Below are 23,104 nucleotides of genomic sequence, written 5' to 3'. Positions count from 1 at the left end.
TTCTGGAATGTACACTTACCAATACAGATCCACATTGTCGCAGTCCTCAGCCATGTCTTTCTTCATACCTGGAGATACAAAAAAGGTTTAAAAAAATATACAGACCCCTCCTCTTTTCTATTTAAACTATCTTTTGCAAACTCACTGTAACCATCCAATCATGGCTACTGTCCATCCATATAGCTGTTACGCCTACAATATCGTAGTTTTTATTTCTCATCAGTAACTCAAGTTCATCTATTTTAATGGAAAGGTGTCTAGCATCGGTTAGCATGCATTTTATTATGTTATGACTACTTCACTTTACTTTTCAGTAACACTTGATGGAACAGTTGTGTTTTGTTATCCCTTGTCCCTCTGCAGCTTTTATAATCCCAGTATCCCATTGTCTGTCTACTTTGCCTAAGCCCCATGTACTCTGAAATCCCTCCACCTCCCCTAAATTCTAGTTTGAAATCTCCTCCAGCTTTGTAACCATCTTGCTATATCCTCCCCGTTTAGGTGCAGGCCGTCCCTACTGCAGAGCCTGTAGCCGATTGAAAAGTCTGCCCAGTTCTCCGAAAACCTGAGCCATTCCTTCCTGCACCAACTTCTCAGCCACTTCAGGGCTCTTTTTAACCAAAGGCATTCCAGGCCATTGGCTGGAATGCCATTGGTCTTGGGGGGCGCCGTGCCCCTGGATTAACCACTTCACCCAAAGGCGATTTTTACCCAAACGGACAAGAGCAATTTTCGCTTTTCAGTGCTCATCCCTTTCATTTGCCAATAGCTTAATCACTACTAATCACAATGAAATGATCTATATCTTGTTTTTTTCACCACCAATTGGGCTTTTTGGGGTTGATATTTGTTTTCAGTAATTACGTTATTTTCTATGCATTTTAAAGTGAAATACAAGGAAAAAATGAAAAAATACACTATTTCTCCAATTTCATGCCCTATGGTTTTAATATAAACACTGCTACTGTACATAAAACCCACACCTTTTATCTGGCCATTTGTCCTGGTTATCACAAGATTTTAATTATGTCCCTAGTACAAAGTATGGTCACAATATATTGTTTGGAAATAAAGGTGTATTTTTTGGGGGGTGGGTTTTTTTTCACAATTTTCACACGCACGGGGATGCACGTGCACGCACGGGAGCACGCACATGCACGAGCACAGCGGCAGCAGCACTGTCGGACTTATAAAAACGTCCTGGTGCCATTAAGAGGCTCTAGCAGGACGTTTTTATAAGTCAGCATGTCATTAAGTGGTTAAGCCCCATCCCCCGAATGAAGCGCCGTCCTGTGGGTGTTTGATCACCTGCTTAATGCAGCAGCAAGAATGTCGGATTTTCAAATAATGAGCAATTAATTAACTCATTTATAGGTTTAATAAAAACAGATATAATTTTTGTTATTTCTCAAGGAGTCCCTGCAATTAATTTTTGGATCTCAAGGAACCCCTAAATTTATTTTGCAGGTGGCATGGTCTTTACAACCTTGTGTGGCTGTTTATGTCAGTGCCCTTCATTAAAATGTCTCTTTATTCTACTGCTTTTTATTAATGTGCTCATTATTGTTCTGACCCCCAATTTAGTGCTTCTTTTTACAGTACCCGTCTTATAATGCGCTTTCTATCATACTTCCCCCATGATGGGGGGAAAATGCCAAGGAACCCCCGCAGAGTCCTCAAGGAATGCTGGTTGTGAAAGCCTGTTCTATAGACTATAACCCTCCAGGATTTTATGTGCTCTGTTTTATATGATATATTCTGCATGTACTAGTAGACCCAAGTCTGTTTAAAAACGGGCTCTAGGTTTTTTCTGGCCGCCGCCAGTGTGCATGCGCGGGCCCGCCTCGCACGCAACTACCGCTTGTGCACCCACACCCGCCCGCCTTGCTCCCTGGTCCCATCCAGCTATCCGTTACTGCACACATGCGCACTAACAAAAAACCTGGGACACAGGGACAGCTGCTGGACGCAGCGACCGTTAGGGTTTTATTATAGAGGATGATCTATCGCATGGTTATTTAAGAAATAGATATTTTTATTCTATTTTATACAATTTAATACTGAAAAATTTGACTCAAGCAGAAATTCAGAATCAAAGAAGCTTTGTATGTATCAATGGGGTTTCAGTTCTCCATTTCTTGATTAGCCAGTGGGGCTCCCATTCTCTGCTTCATGGTCAGTGGGAGTGTGTTCATCTCCAGTTCATGGTCAATGTGACTCAGTGGGTCTTTAATAATAATTCCAGTGTTTCTATAGCACTTTTCTCCTGTTGAACTCAAAGTGCTTTACACCTCCATTACGTGGCCACCACGAGTGAGTGATACTCCAGTTCTCCACGTTTAAGACAGTGCACTTCAGTTGGGCTCCCATTCTCCTCTACTTAGTCACTTGGAGCTCCAGTTCTCCATTTCTTGACCGGTGCTAGTTAGTGGGGCTCCAACTCTCCACCTCTTGGTTAGTATGAGTCAGTGGGGAGTCAGTTCTCCACTTCTTGGTCAAAAGGATTTGTAGGGCTCTTGTTATTTACTTCTTCATCATCAGTGCAAGTCAGTGCAGCGCCAGTTCTCCATTTCTTAATAATTGCAGTATTTGTATAGCGCCTTTCTCCTGTCGGACTCAAAGCGCTTGCGAGGCAGCCACTAGAGCGCACTCAGTGGGCAGTAGCAGTGTTAAGGAGACTTGCCCAAGAAACTCCTTACTGAATAGGTGCTGGAACAGGCAGAGCTGAGATTTAAACCCAGGTCTCCTGTGTCAGGGGCAGAGCCCTTAACCGTTACACTATCCGGCCACTGCCATTTGTTGATTAATACTTATTAGTTGGGCTTGAGCTCTCCTCTTCTTGGGATGCCAGAACTCATTGGGATTCCAGAACTCCATTTCTTGATCAGTTCTAGTAAAAAAGACCCTAGTTCTCTATTTCTTGGTGAGTGTGTCTCGGGTGGGGCAGTTTTTCACTTCTTGGTCAGTGTGAATCAGTGGGGTCGGGTTTACCACTTGTTGGTCAGTGTGAATCAGTAGGGTTCCCGTTCTCAATTTCTAAGTTATTTCAAGTCATTGGGTCCCACTTCTCCTCTTCTTGGTCAGTAAAACATAGTGAGGCTCCAGTATGACTTTTTCTTGTTTCGAGTCAGTCATTGGGGTTTCAGTTTTCCACCACTTGGTCAGTGTAAGTCAGTGAGACTTCAGTTCTCTACTTTTTGGTTAGTGCAAGTCACTGGTTCTCCACTACTTGCTCACTGTCGGTTCTTCTGTGAGACTCCAATTCTCCACTTCTTGGTCAGTGCAAGTCAGTGGGGATCCCATTATCCTCAGTTTGGTCATTGTGAGCCAGTGGGGTCCAGTTCTCTATTTCTTGGTTCTAGTCAGTAGGAATGTGCTTACAAATTGGAATTCTGAATTCCTGATGAAACAGAGCCTTTACACATACAAGCCATGCCAGGGTGGGGGGTTAACTCACACTCATAACTGCCTCTGGCTACTGCACTCCACTTCATGTTTCACATCACTCTGATACTTCCTCCTTTCTGGCTTTGAAGTAGGAAGTGTCAGAGTAAGGATATGCAACATGGAGCGCAGCAGCCAAAGGAGGCAACAAGGGCGAGCGGCCCCACCACGGAATGCATGTTTAAAGGCTCTGTTTCATTGAAGACCAAGAACTCGGCAGCTCTACCCTACTAGTCAGTAGGGCTCTAACTCTTCATTTTTTTTGGTCAGTTTAAGTTAGTGGGACTCTGGTTCTTCACTTCTTGGTCAGTGAGCAGGGGCGTAACTAGAAATCACTGGGCCCCCCTGCGAATATTTGGATGGGGCCCCCCCCCCCATAGGTGCCAAATAATCGTAATGGGGCAGCGTTTCACTGTAAATTAATTGTAAAGTGGGCAGCATTTTACCAGACAATCGTAATGTGGGCCAGAAAATCGTAATGTGGGCAGAGTTCACCAGAAAATCGTAATGTGGGCCTTTAGAAAATCATAATGTGGGCAGAGTTCACCAGAAAATCGTAATGTGGGCACCAGTCACCAGAAAATAGTAACGTGAGCAGCAGTCACCAGAAAATTGTAACGTGGGCAGCATTCACCAGACAATCGTAATGTGGGCAGCGTTCACCAGAATATCGTAATGTGGGACAGAAAATCGTAATGTGGGCAGAGTTCACCAGAAAATTGTAACATGGACAGCATTCACCAGACAATCGTAACTTGGGCAGTGTTCACCAGAAAATCGTAATGTGGGCCAGAAAATCGTAATGTGGGCAGCGTTCACCAGAAAATCGTAACGTGGACAGCATTCACCAGACAATCGTAACGTGGGCAGTGTTCACCAGAAAATCGTAATGTGGGCCAGCAAATCGTAATGTGGGCAGAGTTCACCAGAAAATCGCAATGTGGGCAGCAGTCACCAGAAAATCGCCATGTGGGCAGCAGTCACCAGAAAATTGCAATGTGGGCATCAGTCACCAGAAAATCCTAATGTGGGCAGCAGTCACCAGAATATCGTAATGTGGGCAGCAGTCACCAGAAAATCCTAATGTGGGCAGCAGTCAGTCACCAGAATGTCGTAATGTGGGCAGCAGACACCAGAAAATCCTAATGTGGGCAGCAGTCACCAGAAAATCCTTATGTGGGCAGCAGTCACCAGAAAAATCGCAATGTGGGCAGCAGTCACCAGAAAATCGCAATGTGGGCAGCAGTCACCAGAAAATCCTAATGTGGGCAGCATACACCAGAAAATCGTAATGTGGGCAGCAGACACCAGAAAATCGCAATGTGGGCAGCAGACACCTGAAAATCGCAATGTGGGCAGCAGACACCTGAAAATCGTAATGTAGGCAGCAGACACCTGAAAATCGTAATGTGGGCAGCAGACACCTGAAAATCGTAATGAGGGCAGCAGACACCTGAAAATCGCAATGTGGGCAGCAGTGACCAGAAAATCCTAATGTGGGCAGCAGTGACCAGAAAATCGTAATGTGGGCAGCAGACACCTGAAAATCACAATGTGGGCAGCAGACACCTGAAAATCGTAATGTGGGCAGCAGACACCAGAAAATCGCAATGTGGGCAGCAGACACCAGAAAATTGCAATGTGGGCAGCAGACACCAGAAAATCCTAATGTGGGCAGCAGACACCAGAAAATCCTAATGTGGGCAGCAGACACCTGAAAATCGTAATGTGGGCAGCAGACACCTGAAAATCGTAATGTGGGCAGCAGACACCTGAAAATCGTAATGTGGGCAGCAGACACCAGAAAATCATAATGTGGGCAGCAGACACCAGAAAATCGCAATGTGGGCAGCAGTGACCAGAAAATCGCAATGTGGGCAGCAGTGACCAGAAAATCGTAATGTGGGCAGCAGACACCAGAAAATCACAATGTGGGCAGCAGACACCAGAAAATCGCAATGTGGGCAGCAGTGACCAGAAAATCGCAATGTGGGCAGCAGACACCAGAAAATCGCAATGTGGGCAGCAGACACCAGAAAATCGCAATGTGGGCAGCAGTGACCAGAAAATCGCAATGTGGGCAGCAGACACCAGAAAATCGCAATGTGGGCAGCAGACACCAGAAAATCGCAATGTGGGCAGCAGTGACCAGAAAATCGCAATGTGGGCAGCAGTGACCAGAAAATCGTAATGTGGGCAGCAGGCACCAGAAAATCATAATGTGGGCAGCAGACACCAGAAAATCGCAATGTGGGCAGCAGACACCTGAAAATCACAATGTGGGCAGCAGTGACCAGAAAATCATAATGTGGGCAGCAGACACCTGAAAATCACAATGTGGGCAGCAGTGACCAGAAAATCATAATGTGGGCAGCAGACACCTGAAAATCACAATGTGGGCAGCAGACACCAGAAAATCGTAATGTGGGCAGCAGACACCTGAAAATCACAATGTGGGCAGCAGTGACCAGAAAATCGCAATGTAGGCAGCAGACACATGAAAAAAAAACAATTCACTTACCTGACAGAAGTCTTCTCCTCTCCCGGCATCTGGCTCGCAGCTCCCCGAGTCCTCCTGCAGCACATCTCCCGCGCTGACAGGCAGAGTGCAGGGCTATGGCAAGATGGCTGCCGAAGCCCTGTACTAGAGACACAAATAGTCTCCAGTGTAGGGCTTCTTCGGCGGCCATCTTGCCGTAGCCCTGCTCTGCCTGCCGGAGACTATGCAGGCTGCTGGTGGAGCGGGGCTGCGGGGAATGAACTGGCGCAGCGTCTATTAGACGCTGCGGCCAGTTGAGCACCTTGCTGGGGGGTCCAGAGCAGCGCTCCCCCCACGCACAGTGAGCGGGCCCCAGATCAGCCCCGGGAGGCCGGGCCCCCCTGCGGCTGAGAGAGTCGCATCCCCGGTAGGTACGCCGGTGGTGACAGCCTTTCCTCCTCCGGGCCCCTGACTTGCTAGGGGCCCCCCTGCAACTGCAGGGGCTGCAGGGTCTATTCCTACGCCCCTGAAGATGTGGGGCACCCGTTTTCCATTTTTTGGTCAAAAAGAGTCATAGTGGCTCCAGGTCTACAGTTTTTACATCGGGGTGAGTTTGTATGGCCTAGGTTTCAATCTAATTGGTCAGTGTGAGTCAGTAGGACTCCAGTTCACCACTTCTTTGTCAGTTCAAGTCAGTGAGGCTCCATTTCGTTTCCATTTCTTCTTTAATGCAAGTCGCTGGTTTTCCACCTCTTGTCATTTTTATTTTTTCACACTCCATAAATGGTGGACATAGAGAACTGGTCCCGCTCTCTTCTGACGCAATGAGTGCAGGTGTGTTTGTGTCATAAAAATGTAATGGTTAATAGAAACAGCAGGAATTAGCCATCATCGCAATAGATTAACAGAGCTCAGTGTAATACATTGTTGAGTAAAAATGGTAATTTTTATTTTTTCACACTTCATAAATGGCAAACTTTACACGGTGAAATGTCCATGGCTGATTTTGGGAGATTCTTGCTAAGTAATATTGGGGACAATTCTCTGCAAGCCTAAGCCTCTGCACCCGCTACTGCTACGCCATTGCTCGCAATCCATCCAGAAATGGCCCTGACAGGAGCTAATAAAATGGTCCTTGTCCTAAGAAGACAGTCTCCAAAGTTCCACACATGAAAACAACAATTCACACCTCTGCATGTCGTAAAACTTCTGCCAGAGTTCAAAAGAGAGGACTTCCTCCCACTCTGGTGCTATCTGTGAATCTCCCACACAGCTGCACTAAAAGTATGACAGCTGAACTCACTGTAACCCTAAAAATTCATATTTTTCATATTTCATGGATATCTGGGTATAGTGAGCATGCTAGTCACTGAGATGTTTTCAGGCAGACCACACATCCAGCCACTGAGAAAAAAAAAGGTTCTCATTATACTTTATGATTTAATAATCATGTTTCATATGTGTGAATTCATAACGCTTTACTGAATGCAAATATGCAACCCATTTATCGAGAGGACTTATGTGCATGGAGAAATCAGCCTAACAGATCATCTGCCAGATTTCTTCCTTTCTGAAAGGGGGCTGAAGATTCCACTTCTTATCAGCTCTCATGTCAGCCCCCCCGTCAGGACGAGCCCTTTAAGTGATCTGGTACAACAGATCTCTGCGTCCTAAGTCCATTATCCGTTAGTTGAATTCCATCCATTAACAAGCCAGCAAGACACTGGCCAAAACACAATACTTTGGATTATTCTAAACAGAGACTTTACATACAAAAACATTACAACCACAGTCTTTTGAATGTTTTTGGACAATCTCCATCATTTTCTCTTCTCTGCTTATTTCTGTCCTATCCAACCAATCTCTGCTCAACTACTAAATATATTTTTTGGCAGGTTGCTGTACATTTTTTGTGTTTAGCCCTTTTTAATAAACTAACAATTTATTTGTTCCAGTTTTGCCCTTTTTACCTGATTATGTCTGATACAAGCTAAAACACAGTCCTCAGAAAAGGCCCACTACCGCATTGTTTAACTTTTATAAATTGTTCGATTTGATAGTTAGGTTGAAAATAACTGTTTTCTTCCTTATAGGAATATCTAGTTCATTTCAATCTGGAGAGTGGTCGCAGCAAAATACATGATTTCCAGCACGAAGTTGATAATTTTCACCGATAGTACATACAATCGAGCTTGTGTCATGTGTGTGCACACCATCCAGTCCTAAATGTTAACTTTGCTCACAGTGTAATAGCCATTAGAAGCCCCTAGTGGATGAGATCTGAATGGCAACTGTGGCATAGTAAGGTGGGGTTGGCGGGTGACATCACAGTGGTCAGTTTGAGTCAGTGGGCCCACTCCAATTCACTTTTCACAAGTTTTCTTCTAGGAGATAATTTTCATCTATTGTTTAAAAAAACTTTCCAGTATTCTGCAACTGAAAAAAGTATCAAAAATAGGTTAAAAGTACTATCAGAATTACTATAAGTATTTTCTTACTTGCTGGTGGGTTCAAAGGTATCTTATTGATAAGATGTAAAATATATCACCTAGGAGAAAACTTTGAATTGGATTGACTGTAACAAACTTATCTGGTGTTGTCTCTGGAGGCTGCTCTGACAATGTTGAGCAGCTGCAAGAAGCTTTCTCTTCCTCTTTGTTCAGACGCATCCCCCGCTCCCCTGTAGATGTGAGTCAGCGTGTTGTTTCTGGCAGTCTCCCTAGGAGGACTCGTGCAGTTCAGAGCTGCCTTTATTGGTTAAGGAGGCGTGACTGAGGTGTGTCAGCTGATTCCTGCAGTCAGCTGACACTTGCTGCAGGGATGTTGCTGATTGGTCCGATTTTCCTGGGGGCTTGGTCTGTGATTTATTCCTTCTATATAAGCCCTGGGCATTCAATTACTTGCTGTCCGTTATAGCTATTAGTTCGCTGAGCGCTGGACCTTGCCTTGCTGTTGTGCCTAAGTCAGCTAGTTTTCAGAGCTATATATATATATATATATATATATATATATATATATATATATATATATATATATATGCAGACACTGCCGATATATATGTACTATAGTTAGATCAGTATTGTATATTGTATATTATCCTGTTTGTTTTCCTGTGTATGACCCAGCGTGCCTCTCACTTTGTTTAGTCTCATCCTTCCTGTACTGCAGACATCTGATACTCGGTTTAGACCTCAGCCTATTAACGACTCTGATTTTGTCTGACTCCTGGTACTTCTGTTTCTGATACATGTATGACCTTTGGATATCCCAGACTTCACGATTTCTATATATCTGCTAGTATCTAGTGCCCAGGCATTACATTATAACAGACCAGTAAAGTACTATCATGGAGAAGTTGCAACGTCAGGTTCAGCTTCTTGCGACTGCTGTGAATCAACTCAATACAACAGTTGCTGCTCAGCAAGATCAGTTGACACAGTTGCTAAACGCACCTCAACCTGTGCACTCAGCAGGTCGAAGAGAGCAGTTTGTAGTTCCTCCTATTATTGAGCCTAAGATGCCACTGCCTGAAAAATTCTCAGGTTCCAGATCTGTTTTCAATAATTTTATGAATCAATGTTTGACATACTTTGAGGTTAGAACAAGGTCATCTGGTTCTTATTCCCAGTAAATATCTCTCATTAAGACCCTCTTACAGGGTGACTCGCAAACTTGGGCTTACGGGTTATCCCCCGAGCACGAAGCTCTTACATCTGTAAGCAAGTCCTTTGAGGTTATGGCTGTGATTTATGCCGATCCAGACGTAGCCTCTACTGCAGTTCATAAGCTTTGCGAACTCCGGAAGGGCTGTCATACTGCAGAAGACTACGCCGCTGAATTTAAGCGTTGGTCAGTTTCCTCTAAGTGGGGGGAGGCTGCACTTCTTGACCAATTTTTATTAGGTTTAGCAGATTCTGTAAATGATGCTCTGGTCAGTCACCCTGAACCTAACTCTTGAGGAGGCCATTTATTTGGCCATCCATGTAGATAGGCGAATCAGATATCACCGTCATGGTGGTGCTCATTCTTCTGCCACGTCTGCTCCTCATTCTCTTAGTGCTGCTACATCCTCTGGGGAAGAACCCATGCAGTTAGGGTATACCAAATTGTCTCCCTCGGAGAAACTTAGAAGACGTCATGAGGGGTTGTGTATGTACTGTGGTGAAAAGGGGCATTTTGTTCAAAATTGCCCAGCAAAAAAGGAAGGCGGAAAACTTCCGCGCCTAGGTGTATTTGGGGAATCTCACTTGGGCGAGCAAATTTTTCCCCTTAAAATAAAAAAAATATTATTGCCAGAAACTATTTTTTGGAATAATCAGTCTAGTTCTGCTCAGGCGTTTGTTGACTCTGGGGTGGTGGGTAATTTTATTGATTCTGAAATTGCCGCAAGTTTAGGAATTCCAGCCTTGCCGTTGCTGAACAAGCTGTATGTTACTGCCATAGACGATTCTCCTGTGCAAAGTGGTCAACTCATTGCTATTACTCTGAGGTTTCTCTACAGATTGGAGTGTTGCATTTAAAAAAACTGCAGTTTTATTTATTCTTAGAATGCCATCTAGTCCCGTGCTTCTAGGACTCCCGTGGTTGCAGACACACAACCCTCACATTGATTGGTACTCTGGTCAACTTACCAATTGGTGTTCTTTGTGTTCCGAGAATTGTTTAAAAAATATTCCACTACATAACATAGAGATCTCGTCTGATCAGTTACCATGTCATTATAAATCTTTCTGATGTTTTTTCTCCTCAGTCTGCTGACAAGTTGCCCCCTCACAGACCCTATGCCTGTCCTATTGATTTACTACCAGGTACTATGCCCTCCTGGGGACATTTATATAACCTCTCTGGCCCTGAAAAACAAGCTATGAGAGAGTATATTAAAGAGAACCTCGACAAGGGTTTTATTCGGCTTTCTACCTCCCCAGCTAGGGCAGGTTTTTTCTTTGTTGAGAAAAAAGATGGTGTATTACATCCGTGCATAGACTACAGGAGCCTGAATAAGATTATTGTAAAAAACAGATATCCATTACCTCTTATCGATGATTTGTTTTCTCAGGTATCTGGCGCAAGAATTTTCAGTAAGTTGGACTTAAGGGGGGCATATAATTTGAGAAGGATACGTCAGGGTGACGAATGGAAGACGGCTTTTAACACCCAGGATGGACATTACGAGTATCTCGTTATGCCTTTTGGCCTATGTAATGCTCCAGCCGTCTTCCAAGACTTTGTTAATGATGTATTCAGAGATGTTCTGGGCAAATATGTCATGGTTTATTTGGATGATATCTTGATCTACTCTCACTCATTGTCAGAACATCGGGAACACGTTAAATGGGTTCTTCAGAGGCTTAGAGAGCACTCCCTGTTTGCAAAACTAGAAAAATGCCTTTTTGAGGTTACTCAGGTACCTTTTTGGGGGTATGTGATTTCTGGCTCTGGTCTGTCTATGGATAAGAAAAAAGTATCCACAGTTTTGGATTGGTCTCAGCCCGGAGATCTTAAGGCCTTGCAACGTTTTCTAGGTTTCGCCAATTATTATTGCACATTTATTTGGAATTTCTCCACCTTGGTGACACCTTTGACAGACCTGACTAAGAAAGGAGCTGAACCTTCTAATTGGCCAGTTTCAGCCTGTGAAGCCTTTGCCACACAGAAGCCCCGGGAGCCGAGCGCAGCATAGGAGATAGGGCACATGACAGGGCGGGCCCAGGGATGGTCTGGCTGGGGTGGATGGGGGAGATCAGATGGCTAGGGGGAGGGCGATAGACCTAGCCAGGTGTCAAAAGAAGGTGGGCCAGGTGAGGGGAACAAAACTGCAGGCAGGCAGCGAGTTCAGTCTATTGCAGGAGAGATCCAACTGGGTACAACAATCGGTTGCAGCGCTGGTCCCCTGGGTATGGTAAGTCCTGCAGCTCCATCCTCACCCCTCCTCACCCCTCATTCTTAGCCACAGGCAAGGAGCAAGCCAGGGTGCTTGCACAGCAACACAGGGTGCTCCAGCTCCCCTGCGCAAATAAGCCCAATTCACCCCACCTCAGCCCTGCGTAGGCCCATCCGCAACCCCTCTTCAACCCTTCTCCCTGCATCACTCTGCTGGGCAGGGGCCTCCCGATCGACAACCCCCATCCCACGCCTCCGTTTCCGCTACTCCCGGTTCCCCTGGACGTCCCGGGGCAATGGAGGAAGGCCTGAGCATACTGCTCGGCAGACTCAGGGCCTTACCTTCCGATCAGGGCGAGGGCTGGCTGCTCCGATTGCTGCACCAGGTTCCGGAGCAGCCCGCCCAGCCCCCAGCGCGGGACCACAGGGGGATCAGTGGGCAGGATCTACCCCCCGCGCCGCCTAAGCGGCAAAAACTTACCCAATTGAGGGCAGCCGGGCGCCGCCCGTCCGGGCAGCGGCGCTCGCTGGAAGCAGAGCCGCCCTGTTCCCCCTCCGCATGTCCGGCGCATCTCCGCATTGGAGACCCGGACGAGCTCGGGCCAGAGATGCGCACGGACGGGCTACAGCAAGATGGCGCCGCTGCATATCGCGGCGGCCTACAGCAAAATGGCGCCCCCCAAGCGGCGGGGCTTCAGCAAAATGGCGGCGGCCGGTCAGAGCGCTCCGGACCGGCAAAGAGGGCTCCAGGCAGCGGGGCCGATGCAGGGTCACCGCTAGCGGCCTGGGACCCCATGCCACCCCCCCACTACAGCTCCAATAGTAAGGGGCTTAAAAGGAAAAAAGGGCAGCCCCGACACGCAGTACAGTCTAAGGGGGTCAGAGCCATTAGGGCCCATAGCAGTGCAGGGCTACATTACGCAAGGGGGGGTAGCCCCCCCCAAAGCGGCAGCAGGCCCCACCAGCCCCCACCGCAGGGGGGGCAGGGGGATGACAGTTCCTCGGGGGGAGAAGAAGCATGCTCCGATGGGGAGGGGGGGTGCACAGTCCGCCCAGCCCCAACAGAACAGCCTAGCAGGGGGGTCAGGTGCCAGCAGGCCCCCTACCCCCACTTTTCGGAGCCCACCACACCCACCTGGGATAGGCCCCAGCCAGCAGTCCCGGGCCCCCCAGCGCAAGCCAGGCAGAAACCCCCCAAAAAGCAAGCGTGCAAGCAGGCAGGAGGTGAGTATCGGGCCCAACCGCGCTCGGCTCGGAAGGCCCAGGCCCACCCGCACACGACGCAGGGGGCGCACAATATCGGCTACCCAACAGGGTGGTCGCAGGGAGTTGCTTCTTTACTCTTGCCGTTACAGGTCCCATCCAGGAATACCTCTGTGGAGCAGGTAGCTCAGGAGGCGCATCGGGAACGTAACCCCGGGGAGCAGATGGCTCAGGGGCTGCAGGGAGGAGTCGCTACGCAAGCCGCACCCGTGGAGCAATTAGCTCAGGGAGCACCGCAGATCGGAGCAAGCACATCGCAGGGTACACGCAACACACCAGGTGAGCTCTCAAGTCTTACAGTGCATAATAATGATGGAAGGGGGGAGTCGGTGGATTGGTTAAGTTCAATAAGGGAAGTAGTTAGGCAGGCAAATACCCTCCTGCAGAGCATCCCGCAATTGTCGGGGGCTCTGCAGGCAGCCCCTAACCAAAACCCGGTCACGAACGGCAGCGTTTCTACCGGCACAGAAACCGCCCCGCAAGGAGAAATGAGCGCTGCGGCCGGGGGGGCTCGCGACCCACCCGTGTCGGACAGCGCAAAAAACACACTTTACCTCTGTTACGAGGGGCCGCTAGCAGCCCACGTACCACTAGAGACAAAAGAGAAAGTCCAAAAAAGACAGTACATCGACATTTTCACACTGCTCCCGCTAGACAAATACCAGATAGACAAATGGGAAAAGGGTAGGGAGCATCGGAAAGAGGAAGACGATGAGAGGAGACGGTATAGGCTTATCCCCAGAACACACCAAAATTGGTCCCAGGCCTTCGCTATCTTGTCCACAATAATAACAGAGAAATTCCCAGAACAGGGCCCAGCACTCTGGTGTTATTGTGACAACATTAGGGAAGCATATAGGGCTTTCGGGGGAACGGCCTGGTTGCGCTACGATGATCAATTCCGGCAGCGCATGGCCGTAAGACCAGCCATGACGTGGGACCAGAGAGACGTCACCTTGTGGTTGACGATTATGACCACGCAGAGGTTACAACCATCGGTGTTAGGGAATGGGAGTTCAGGACAGCATGGTCCCGCTGGCCATTCCCCCTTTCAGAGCGGGGCCGGCCCGTCGGCCCTTAAGAAACGGGGAATTTGCTTTAAGTTCAATAATGGAGACTGTCAATGGGGGGTGGGCTGCAGGTACAAGCACGAGTGCACCTTTTGCAACAGAAATAACCATCCCGCTACAAGATGCTTTAAAAGGCCAAATACAGCACAAGGGGGAGAGAGCGCCAATACAAAAAGGGGAGACCCCAGTGATCGTCGAGGCAATGGTCCCGTGGCTAGATAGGTATCACAACAGGGAACATGCCGAGCTGCTGAAGCGGGGTTTTGCAGACGGGTTCCGCATACCATGCGCAGCAAAGCTATCGAACCACAACTGCAGAAATCTTAAGTCGGCTTACCAATACCCTGAGGTGGTAAAATCGAAATTAGAAAAAGAAATTTCATTGGGGAGGATGGCGGGTCCATTCCCCCAGCCCCCAATACCAGACCTGAAAATATCCCCACTGGGTGTAGTACCCAAGAAAGAACCCAGGAAGTTCCGGTTAATCCATCACTTATCGCACCCCTTTGGGGCATCGGTGAACGATGGGATTGACGTGGAATTGGCCAGAGTCACCTACACATCTTTTGATAAAGCAGCAGCGCTCATCCGGGGTATGGGCCGCGGGGCGCTCATGGCGAAGGTAGACATCGAAGCGGCTTTCCGCCTGCTTCCAGTGCATCAGGATAGTCTGCACCTCCTAGGGTGCAAGGTCGGAGCCAGCTACTACGTGGATCGATGCTTGCCTATGGGCTGCGCCATCTCGTGCGCATACTTTGAGGCTTTCAGCACATTTCTAGAATGGGTAGTACGAGCGGAGAGCAAATCCAAGGGGCTGGTACACTATCTTGATGATTTCCTGTGCGTGGGGCCACCGGGGACCGGGGAATGCAAACACGTGATGGACAAGCTAAGCGGGATATTTTCACGCTTCGGGGTCCCACTAGCCCCGGAGAAGACAGAGGGCCCAACCGAGGTGATAAAATTTTTGGGGATCGAAATCGATACCAATGCCATGGAGTACCGTCTCCCCCCGGACAAGATCAGCGATCTCGCTCGCTCAATCGGCCGGGCCGTAGAACTCAAAAAGATAACATTGAAGGAGCTGCAGTCATTGCTAGGTAAGTTTAACTTTGCCTGCAGAATCATGCCCATGGGCAGAATTTTCTGCAGGAGACTGGCTTTCCTCACATCAGGGGCGCGACTCCCACGCCATTTTATCAGGCTCACTCGAGAGGCAAAGGATGACCTCGGAGTGTGGCAATCTTTCCTGGCCAGTTACAACGGGCGGACCCTGTGGCCTCAGGAATGGAGTACCAATGAGGAACTCCATTTGTACACAGATGCCGCGGGCAGCAGGGGTTTTGGGGCTTACTTCCAAGGGCACTGGGTGACTCATCAGTGGCCGGAGGCCTGGTTGGGATCCCCTTTGGTAAAAAATTTGGCATTTCTGGAGTTTTTCCCGCTCGTAGTGGCGGTAACTGTATGGGGCCACTCCCTGCAGAACAAGAAAGTTAAGTTTTACACTGATAATACAGCGGTGGTGGCTGCGGCCAACAACCTGACATCCAAATCGCCACCGGTAGTCAATCTGGTGCGCCAATTTGTTTTGCAATGCCTGCGCCACAACATTACTTTCAGGGCGGTGCACATCCCGGGGGTGGACAACGGGATTGCTGACGCACTGTCTCGTTTCCAGCTGGATCGTTTCCGCGAATTGGCGCCGGAAGCAGACGAGCACCCCATGCCGATGCCCCCGCATCTGTGGGACATCGCCTCGAGCAGATGGCAGGTTGGGTAAGACAGTCCCTAGCACCAGCCACTTGGAAGGCATATTCCAGGGTGTGGAACAGGTGGGTGGCCATGGAGGCGTATTTTGATGACAGCGGCGCTTTCGCCACTAAGGAAGATCTAATGATGTGTTTCCTTTTCGATACATGCACCACAGCGAGATCCACGGCAGGGGTAGACGGGGTATTAGCAGCTCTGGCGTTTCTGTTTAAATTAAGGGGTTGGGTAGACCTTACGAAGGGTTTCATGGTGCGGCGGATAGCAAAGGGTTGCAAGCGGAGATGGACATTGGCAGACAAGCGGCGGCCGATCACACACGCGCTGCTTAAAAAACTAATGGGCGCCGCGGGCGAGACATGCCGCGACGGGTACGAGGCCTGCCTATTTCAACTAGCCTTCGCCCTCGCGTTCTACGGTGCCCTGCGCATCGGGGAACTCGTGAGCCCCCGGAGGGACAGGGAGGGGGGCCTACAGCTACGGGATGTGTCAGCAGCGAATGACAGGCTGCTGGTGCACATACCGAAATCCAAAACGGACCAGGGAGCCAGGGGGGTGACCCTGCAATTGGGAGAGGTGGGAGCGTGCAAGTCATGCCCAGTGCGGGCATACAGGCGCTTTATGGAGCAGCGGCCCGAGAGGGCAGGCCCGCTCCTAATTCACCGTAATGGCGCAGCGTTATCTAGATTTCAATTCAGCTCAGTACTGCGCCAATGCCTAACACACATCGGATGCACGGCGGGCGAATATGGTTCGCACTCGTTTCGCATCGGCGCAGCAACGGAAGCCACAAGATGGGGTTTGGGCGAGGAACTAATCAAGAAAATCGGGAGGTGGGAGTCCCACAGATTCAAATCATACATCCGACCTCAGCTGGTGGAGACAGTATAGGCGGCATACATACGAAGGGGGGGAGGGGAGAGAGAGGGGGGGGAAGAAGGGAGAGGGGGAAGAGAGAAAAAAAAAAATTATTATATATATTCCAGGCGTTACAGGAGATGTGAATATGTAATAGGCTCATGGCATGACAGATAATAATTGGCTGTGTCTGTTTTTAATAATTTGTCTCTACAGGAAAGCAGGTCCGTCAGGTTTGGGTTATGGGCCATTCCTTTGTGGTAAGGGCAGAGCGTCGAGCCAGGAGGAAGGAAGGGGGCCGGAACCTCGGACAGGTAAATCGTGACGTTGAGGTGCACTGGTTTGGGTTCTCGGGTCTGACGGTGGGCAGGTTAGCAGAAAGGTTCACCAACCTGGCCCAAGAGAGAGGCTGCCCCGACATCCTAATATTACATATTGGGGGCAATGACATAGGGCACAACCCAAAACACCTGGTATTGCAGGAAATCAAATCCCTTTGCCATCAGGTGCGGGGGATGGCAAGCGGCATAGTGCTGGTATGGTCAGAAATAATTCCCAGACTCAGGTGGCGGCCCCCAGTCCCCCCAAGAGTGATGAACCGCACCAGAACAAAAATAAACAGGGATATGTCAAAGTTTATCTGCAGGGTAGGAGGGATAGCAGTACGTCATAGGCTATTAGAAAGTCAGGCAGGACATTTTAATGGCGACGGAGTGCACCTCAATGATCTGGGTCATGACATTTTTCTGTTTGGGCTTAGGGAAGCATTGGAAGCCGCGCTCGATAGGTGGGCGGGCATTCGGCCCTGAGGGTCAGGCCCGAAGTGCTGTGGCGGGCCCCTTGACAATGCCGGCTTTTCTACCTTCAAGGAAGTACCCACTGAGCCAATTAAATGGAGCCAACATCAGCAGAGGTTGGCCAATGGCACAATGGAATAAATGTGGATTACAATAAGATGGAATTTGGTAGGCTAGTGGCTGGTACAGTGTTTTAATTCAAGGAAAGAAGCAGAGGCATTTGTCAAGGGACTTCCAGAGCGCGAGCTTTTATACAATTGTTAACTGAAATTTAATAAAGCTGTGGCCGTTTTTCGCCAACTGGTGTCACAGCGTTTTTTGTTATGGGTGTGTTTGAAGGTAAGGGCGGGCCATCCCATTTGGGCCCTGCCCTGGTCAAGAAGCCCCGGGAGCCGAGCGCAGCATAGGAGATAGGGCACATGACAGGGCGGGCCCAGGGATGGTCTGGCTGGGGTGGATGGGGGAGATCAGATGGCTAGGGGGAGGGCGATAGACCTAGCCAGGTGTCAAAAGAAGGTGGGCCAGGTGAGGGGAACAAAACTGCAGGCAGGCAGCGAGTTCAGTCTATTGCAGGAGAGATCCAACTGGGTACAACAATCGGTCCCACCCACCCACCCTATGGTCACTGGTCAGAACGTCGCTGGTGGTCTAGGGGGTGAAGGGATACACACTTCCTTTTAACACAACATGTTATCCCACCCGCGCTATGATCACCGGTCAGAACGTCGCTGGTGGTCTGGCAGGGTAAGGGAGGCATACTCTCCATCTATGGCAATATGTATATCTCATGATATGTGGCATCACTAACCTTTTCGTCACAGCAGGTGGTCGCCCCCTGACAATGCCGGTATGTCTTCACAAGAAGTACCCATCCACTATGAGTGGTGGCAGGCGCGATACGGGGGTGGTGCAGAAGGGTATCACTCCCCTTTCACTTCCCGGGGTCTCACCCAGGGACGTATCCGCCGAGCCAGGTCATGCCGCTGAGTCAAAGAGTAAACAATGTTTGGAGCAGAGCGTGCCCTGGAGAGGCCGCTCTGGCTGGTAGGCTGGTGAGATACAGGGATGGTGCAAAAGGGTACCTCCCCCCCACTTTTCCTGGTTCACCCCAGGGACGTATCCACTGAGTCAGATACGGAAGTCAACTAGACGAAGATCTGGTAGGCCAGTGGCTGGTACGGGGGCAAAGGAGGGTAGAAGGCCGGAGGAATTGTCGGAAGGCGGGCCCCTTGACAATGCCGGCTTTTCTACCTTCAAGGAAGTACCCACTGAGCCAATTAAATGGAGCCAACATCAGCAGAGGTTGGCCAATGGCACAATGGAATAAATGTGGATTACAATAAGATGGAATTTGGTAGGCTAGTGGCTGGTACAGTGTTTTAATTCAAGGAAAGAAGCAGAGGCATTTGTCAAGGGACTTCCAGAGCGCGAGCTTTTATACAATTGTTAACTGAAATTTAATAAAGCTGTGGCCGTTTTTCGCCAACTGGTGTCACAGCGTTTTTTGTTATGGGTGTGTTTGAAGGTAAGGGCGGGCCATCCCATTTGGGCCCTGCCCTGGTCATGAAAACAGCTTTTTGTTCCGCTCCTATATTGACGCACCCTAATGTTTCATTGCCTTTCTGTGTGGAAGTTGATGCTTCTGAAATGGGAGTGGGGGCTGTTCTCTCACAGTATTCGGGTCATCCAGAGCGTTTTCACCCCTGTGCTTTCTTCTCTAAAAAGCTTTCACCGGCAGAGCGCAATTATGATATAGGGAACGGGGAACTCTTGGCAGTCAAAATGGCTTTCGTAGAATGGAGGCATTGGTTGGAGGGCGCTGAACATCCCTTCACGGTTTACACTAGGCATTGGCAAACTCGGCCCTCCAGCTGTTACGGAACTACAAGTCCCACAATGCATTTGCCTTCATGAGTCATGACTGTGGCTGTCAGACTCCTGCAATGCATTGTGGGACTTGTAGTTCCTTAACAGCTGGAGGGCCAAGTTTGCCCATGCCTGGTTTACACCGATCATAAAAACCTTGAATATGTAGAAAAGGCCAAGAGACTCAATCCCAGACAGGCACAATGGGCATTGTTCTTCTCACGTTTCAATTTCACCATCACTTATAAACCGGGAAGTAAAAATGTGAAAGCCAATGCTTTATCCAGGTTTTTTGATTCTGAAATTTCACAACCTAAGTCTCCTGTTTCTATTATACCTAAGCACTGTGTGGTCGCCGCCACAGACACTCAGGATTCCTCTGATTTGTCTGAAGTATTGTCTTCTTTCCAGGAGGACTGTCCACCTGGAAAATCTTTGAATGTGTATTATGTACCGATTCATCTTCGTCTACAGGTGCTTCATCAATTCCATGATACCAAACTGGCTGGGCACCCTGGTGAGGCTAAAACTTTAGAATTACTAACACGTCATGTTTGGTGGCCTACTGTAAGGAAGGACTGTAAGGCTTTTCTTGATGCATGCAGCATCTGTGCCAGAAGCAAAGTCTCTAGGAATGCTCCTAGAGGTAATTTGATGCCCTTACCCATTCCTCAGGTCCCTTGGACCCATACTTCTATGGATTTTGTGGTCGATTTGCCTTCCTCTGGTGGGAAAAGTGTAATCTGGGTGATCGTGAACAGGTTCAGTAAGATGGCTCACTTTGTCCCATTGTGTAAATTGCCTTCTGCCAAGAGTTGGCAGAATTATTTATGGAACATGTCTTTCGTTTACATGGTATTCCAGAGAATATTGTGTCGTTTACATGGTATTCCAGAGAATATTGTGTCTGATAGCGGAGGAGTTCAGTTTATCTCCAGATTGTGGCGGTCCTTCTGTTCTCGTTTAGGTATCTCCTTGTCGTTTTCATCTGATTTCCATCCTGAGACCAACGGTCAGACCAGGGGCGTAACTAGGCCCCACCGGGCCCCCTGCAAAATTTCAGAGCGGGACCCCCCTCTCTCCCTGGGGCCCGCTCGGGGCCGTGGTGTGGGAGCTGGAGGGGTGGCAACATGAGGGGAAAGCCTTGGCCACAGTCGGCGGGGAGAGGGGAAGTTCCCCCCTCTCCCTCACCTCGGGGCTCTCCCCTCTGCGCTTCCCTCCAGCTAACGTTATACTGTGGGCAGCGGGCAGCGGCGGGCAGATACATACCTTCCTTGCGTTCCACCGCATAATCTTCGCTCTGGCGTCACTTCCGGAAGTGACGTCACTTCCGGAAGTGACGTCATAGGCCAGAGCGAAGATTATGCGGTGGAACGCAAGGAAGGTATGTATCTGCCCGCCGCTGCCCGCTGCCCACAGTATAACGTTAGCTGGAGGGAAACGCAGAGGGGACAGCCCCGAGGTGAGGGAGAGGGGGGAACTTCCCCTCTCCCCGCCGACTGTGGCCAAGGCTTTCCCCTCATGTTGCCACCCCTCCAGCTCCCACACCACGGCCCCGAGCGGGCCCCAGGGGGGGGGCCGGGCCCCCCAGCAGGCGCAGGTGCTGCAGGGCCTATCGGTACGCCAGTGGGTCAGACTAAAAGAACCAACCAATCCTTGGAGCAATATCTCCGGTGTTTCGTGTCTGACCGTCAGGAAACCTGGCTGAAATTTCTACCTTTTGCTGAATTTGCATTCAACAATCTTCCAAGTTCTTCTACCAAGTTGTCACCCTTTCAGGTGGTTACTGGCCGGAGTCCTAAGTTCTCCTCTTTTTCCAGTTCACATTTCCATTTATCTGGCTTTGGAAGATTGGATTTCTCATATGCAGTCAGTCTAATCTCAGGTCAGGCAGAATTTGCAAAAGGTGGTTTCTCAACAAAAACATCATGCTGATCATCATTGAACCCCTTAGTGGGAATTTAAACCTGGGGATCTTGTTTAGGTTTTTGACTTGTAACATTCCTCTGTGCCAGCATCCTGCCAAGCCGGGGCCCAAGTACATTGGCCCTTATTCTGTTTCAGAAAAATTGAATGAAGTCGTTTATCGAGTAACCTTGCCCCAATCTATGAGGGGAGTACGTTCGTTTCATGTGTCTTTATTGAAGCCGGCGGCCAATGTCTCACTGTCATCCACCCCTCCACCTCCGATTGAGGTGGATGGTAAACCTGAGTATGAGGTGGAAAGGATTCTCGACTCTCGGAAATTTCGTAAAGTACTTGGTGGACTGGAAAGTTTATGGGCCTGAGGAGAGGAGTTGGGTTTTCATTGTCAACATCCTGATAAGCCAGGTAGGGAGTGTCCGGAGTCCACCCCTTGAGGGTGGGTGGGGGGGGGGAATTGTAACAAACTTATGTGGTGTTGTCTCTGGAGGCTGCTCTGACAATGTTGAGCAGCTGCAAGAAGCTTCCTCTTCCTCTTTGTTCAGGCGCATCCCTGGCTCCCCTGTAGATGTGAGTCAGTGTGTTGTTTCTGGCAGTCTCCCTAGGAGGACACGCACAGCTCAGAGCTGCCTTTATAGGTTAAGGAGGTGTGTCTGAGGTGTGTCATCTGATTCCTGCAGTCAGCTGACACTTGCTGCAGGGATGTTGCTGATTGGTCCGATTTTCCTGGGAGCTTGGTCTGTGATCTATTCCTTCTATATAAGCCCTGGGCATTCAGTTACTCGCTGTCCGTTATATCTCTGATACTCGGTTTTGACCTCGGCCTGTTTACGACTCTGTCTTTGCCTCATCCTTCCTGTACTGCAGACATCTGATACTCGGTTTAGACCTCGGCCTATTAATGACTCTGATTTTGTCTGACTCCTGGTACCTCTGTTTCTGATACGTGTATGACCTTTGGCTATCCCCGACTTTTTGATTTCTATATATCTGCAAGTATCTAGTACCCAGGCATTACATCCACATTTTTATCTGTGCTCTAATTCTTCTCTATTTGGTCAGCGTGAGTTAGTGGGGCTCTGGTTCTCCACTTCTTCGTCAGTGCAAGTTAGTGGTACTCAAGTTCTTTGCTGATAAGTGCAATTTAGTGAAGCTATAATTCTTCACTTCTTGGTTAGTGTAAGTTAACTGGTCTCCAGTTCTCCACTTTCTGGTTAGTGGAAATCAGTAAAAATCCAGTTCTCAATTTCTTGGTCAGTGGAGCTCCAGTTCCCTTCTTCTTGGTTCCGTTCTCTATTTCTTAGCAAGTTGAAGTTAGTAGATCTCCAGCTCTATACTCCTTGGTTAGTGCGAGTCAGTGGGACTTCAGTTCTCAATTTCTCAGTCAGTACAAGTCAGTGTGGCTTTAGTTATCCACTTGTTGTTCAATCTGAGTCAGTGGGGCTTCATTTCTTCATTTCTTAGTCAGTGGAAGTCAATGGGTTTCAATCCTCCATGTTTTGTTGAATCACGTAGGTTATATTTTTCCACATCTCATTAATTACAAGTAAGTGTGGTTCCAATTCTTCACTTCTTGGTCAGTGTAACTCAGTGGGTCTCCAGATCTTTACTACTTGGTCAGTGTAGATAGGTAGGGCTTTTCTTCTCCATTTCATGATCATTACTAGTGAGTCGGGCTCCAGCTGTCCACATATTGGTCAGTATGAGGCAGTGTGCCTCTACTTAATCACATCTTGGTAAGTGTAAGTCAGCAAGGC

At 48.8% G+C, this 23,104-nt stretch overlaps 1 long non-coding RNA gene across 1 annotated transcript in view; it reads right to left on the bottom strand.

Moving 5' to 3' along the window:
- The window catches only part of LOC137538633 (uncharacterized), a 74,467-nt gene that overhangs the window by 5,535 nt on the left and 45,828 nt on the right, over positions 1-23,104 (bottom strand). The window contains exon 3 of the long non-coding RNA XR_011024855.1: positions 20-68. This is a non-coding gene — a long non-coding RNA (uncharacterized lncRNA). The remainder of the gene's footprint in view (positions 1-19; positions 69-23,104) is intronic.

Source organism: Hyperolius riggenbachi, chromosome 11 (assembly GCF_040937935.1).
Source record: "Hyperolius riggenbachi isolate aHypRig1 chromosome 11, aHypRig1.pri, whole genome shotgun sequence".
Taxonomy (NCBI): Eukaryota; Metazoa; Chordata; class Amphibia; order Anura; family Hyperoliidae; genus Hyperolius; species Hyperolius riggenbachi.
Note: the sequence above shows the minus strand (reverse complement) of the source record. Positions and strands in the feature narration are given on the sequence as shown.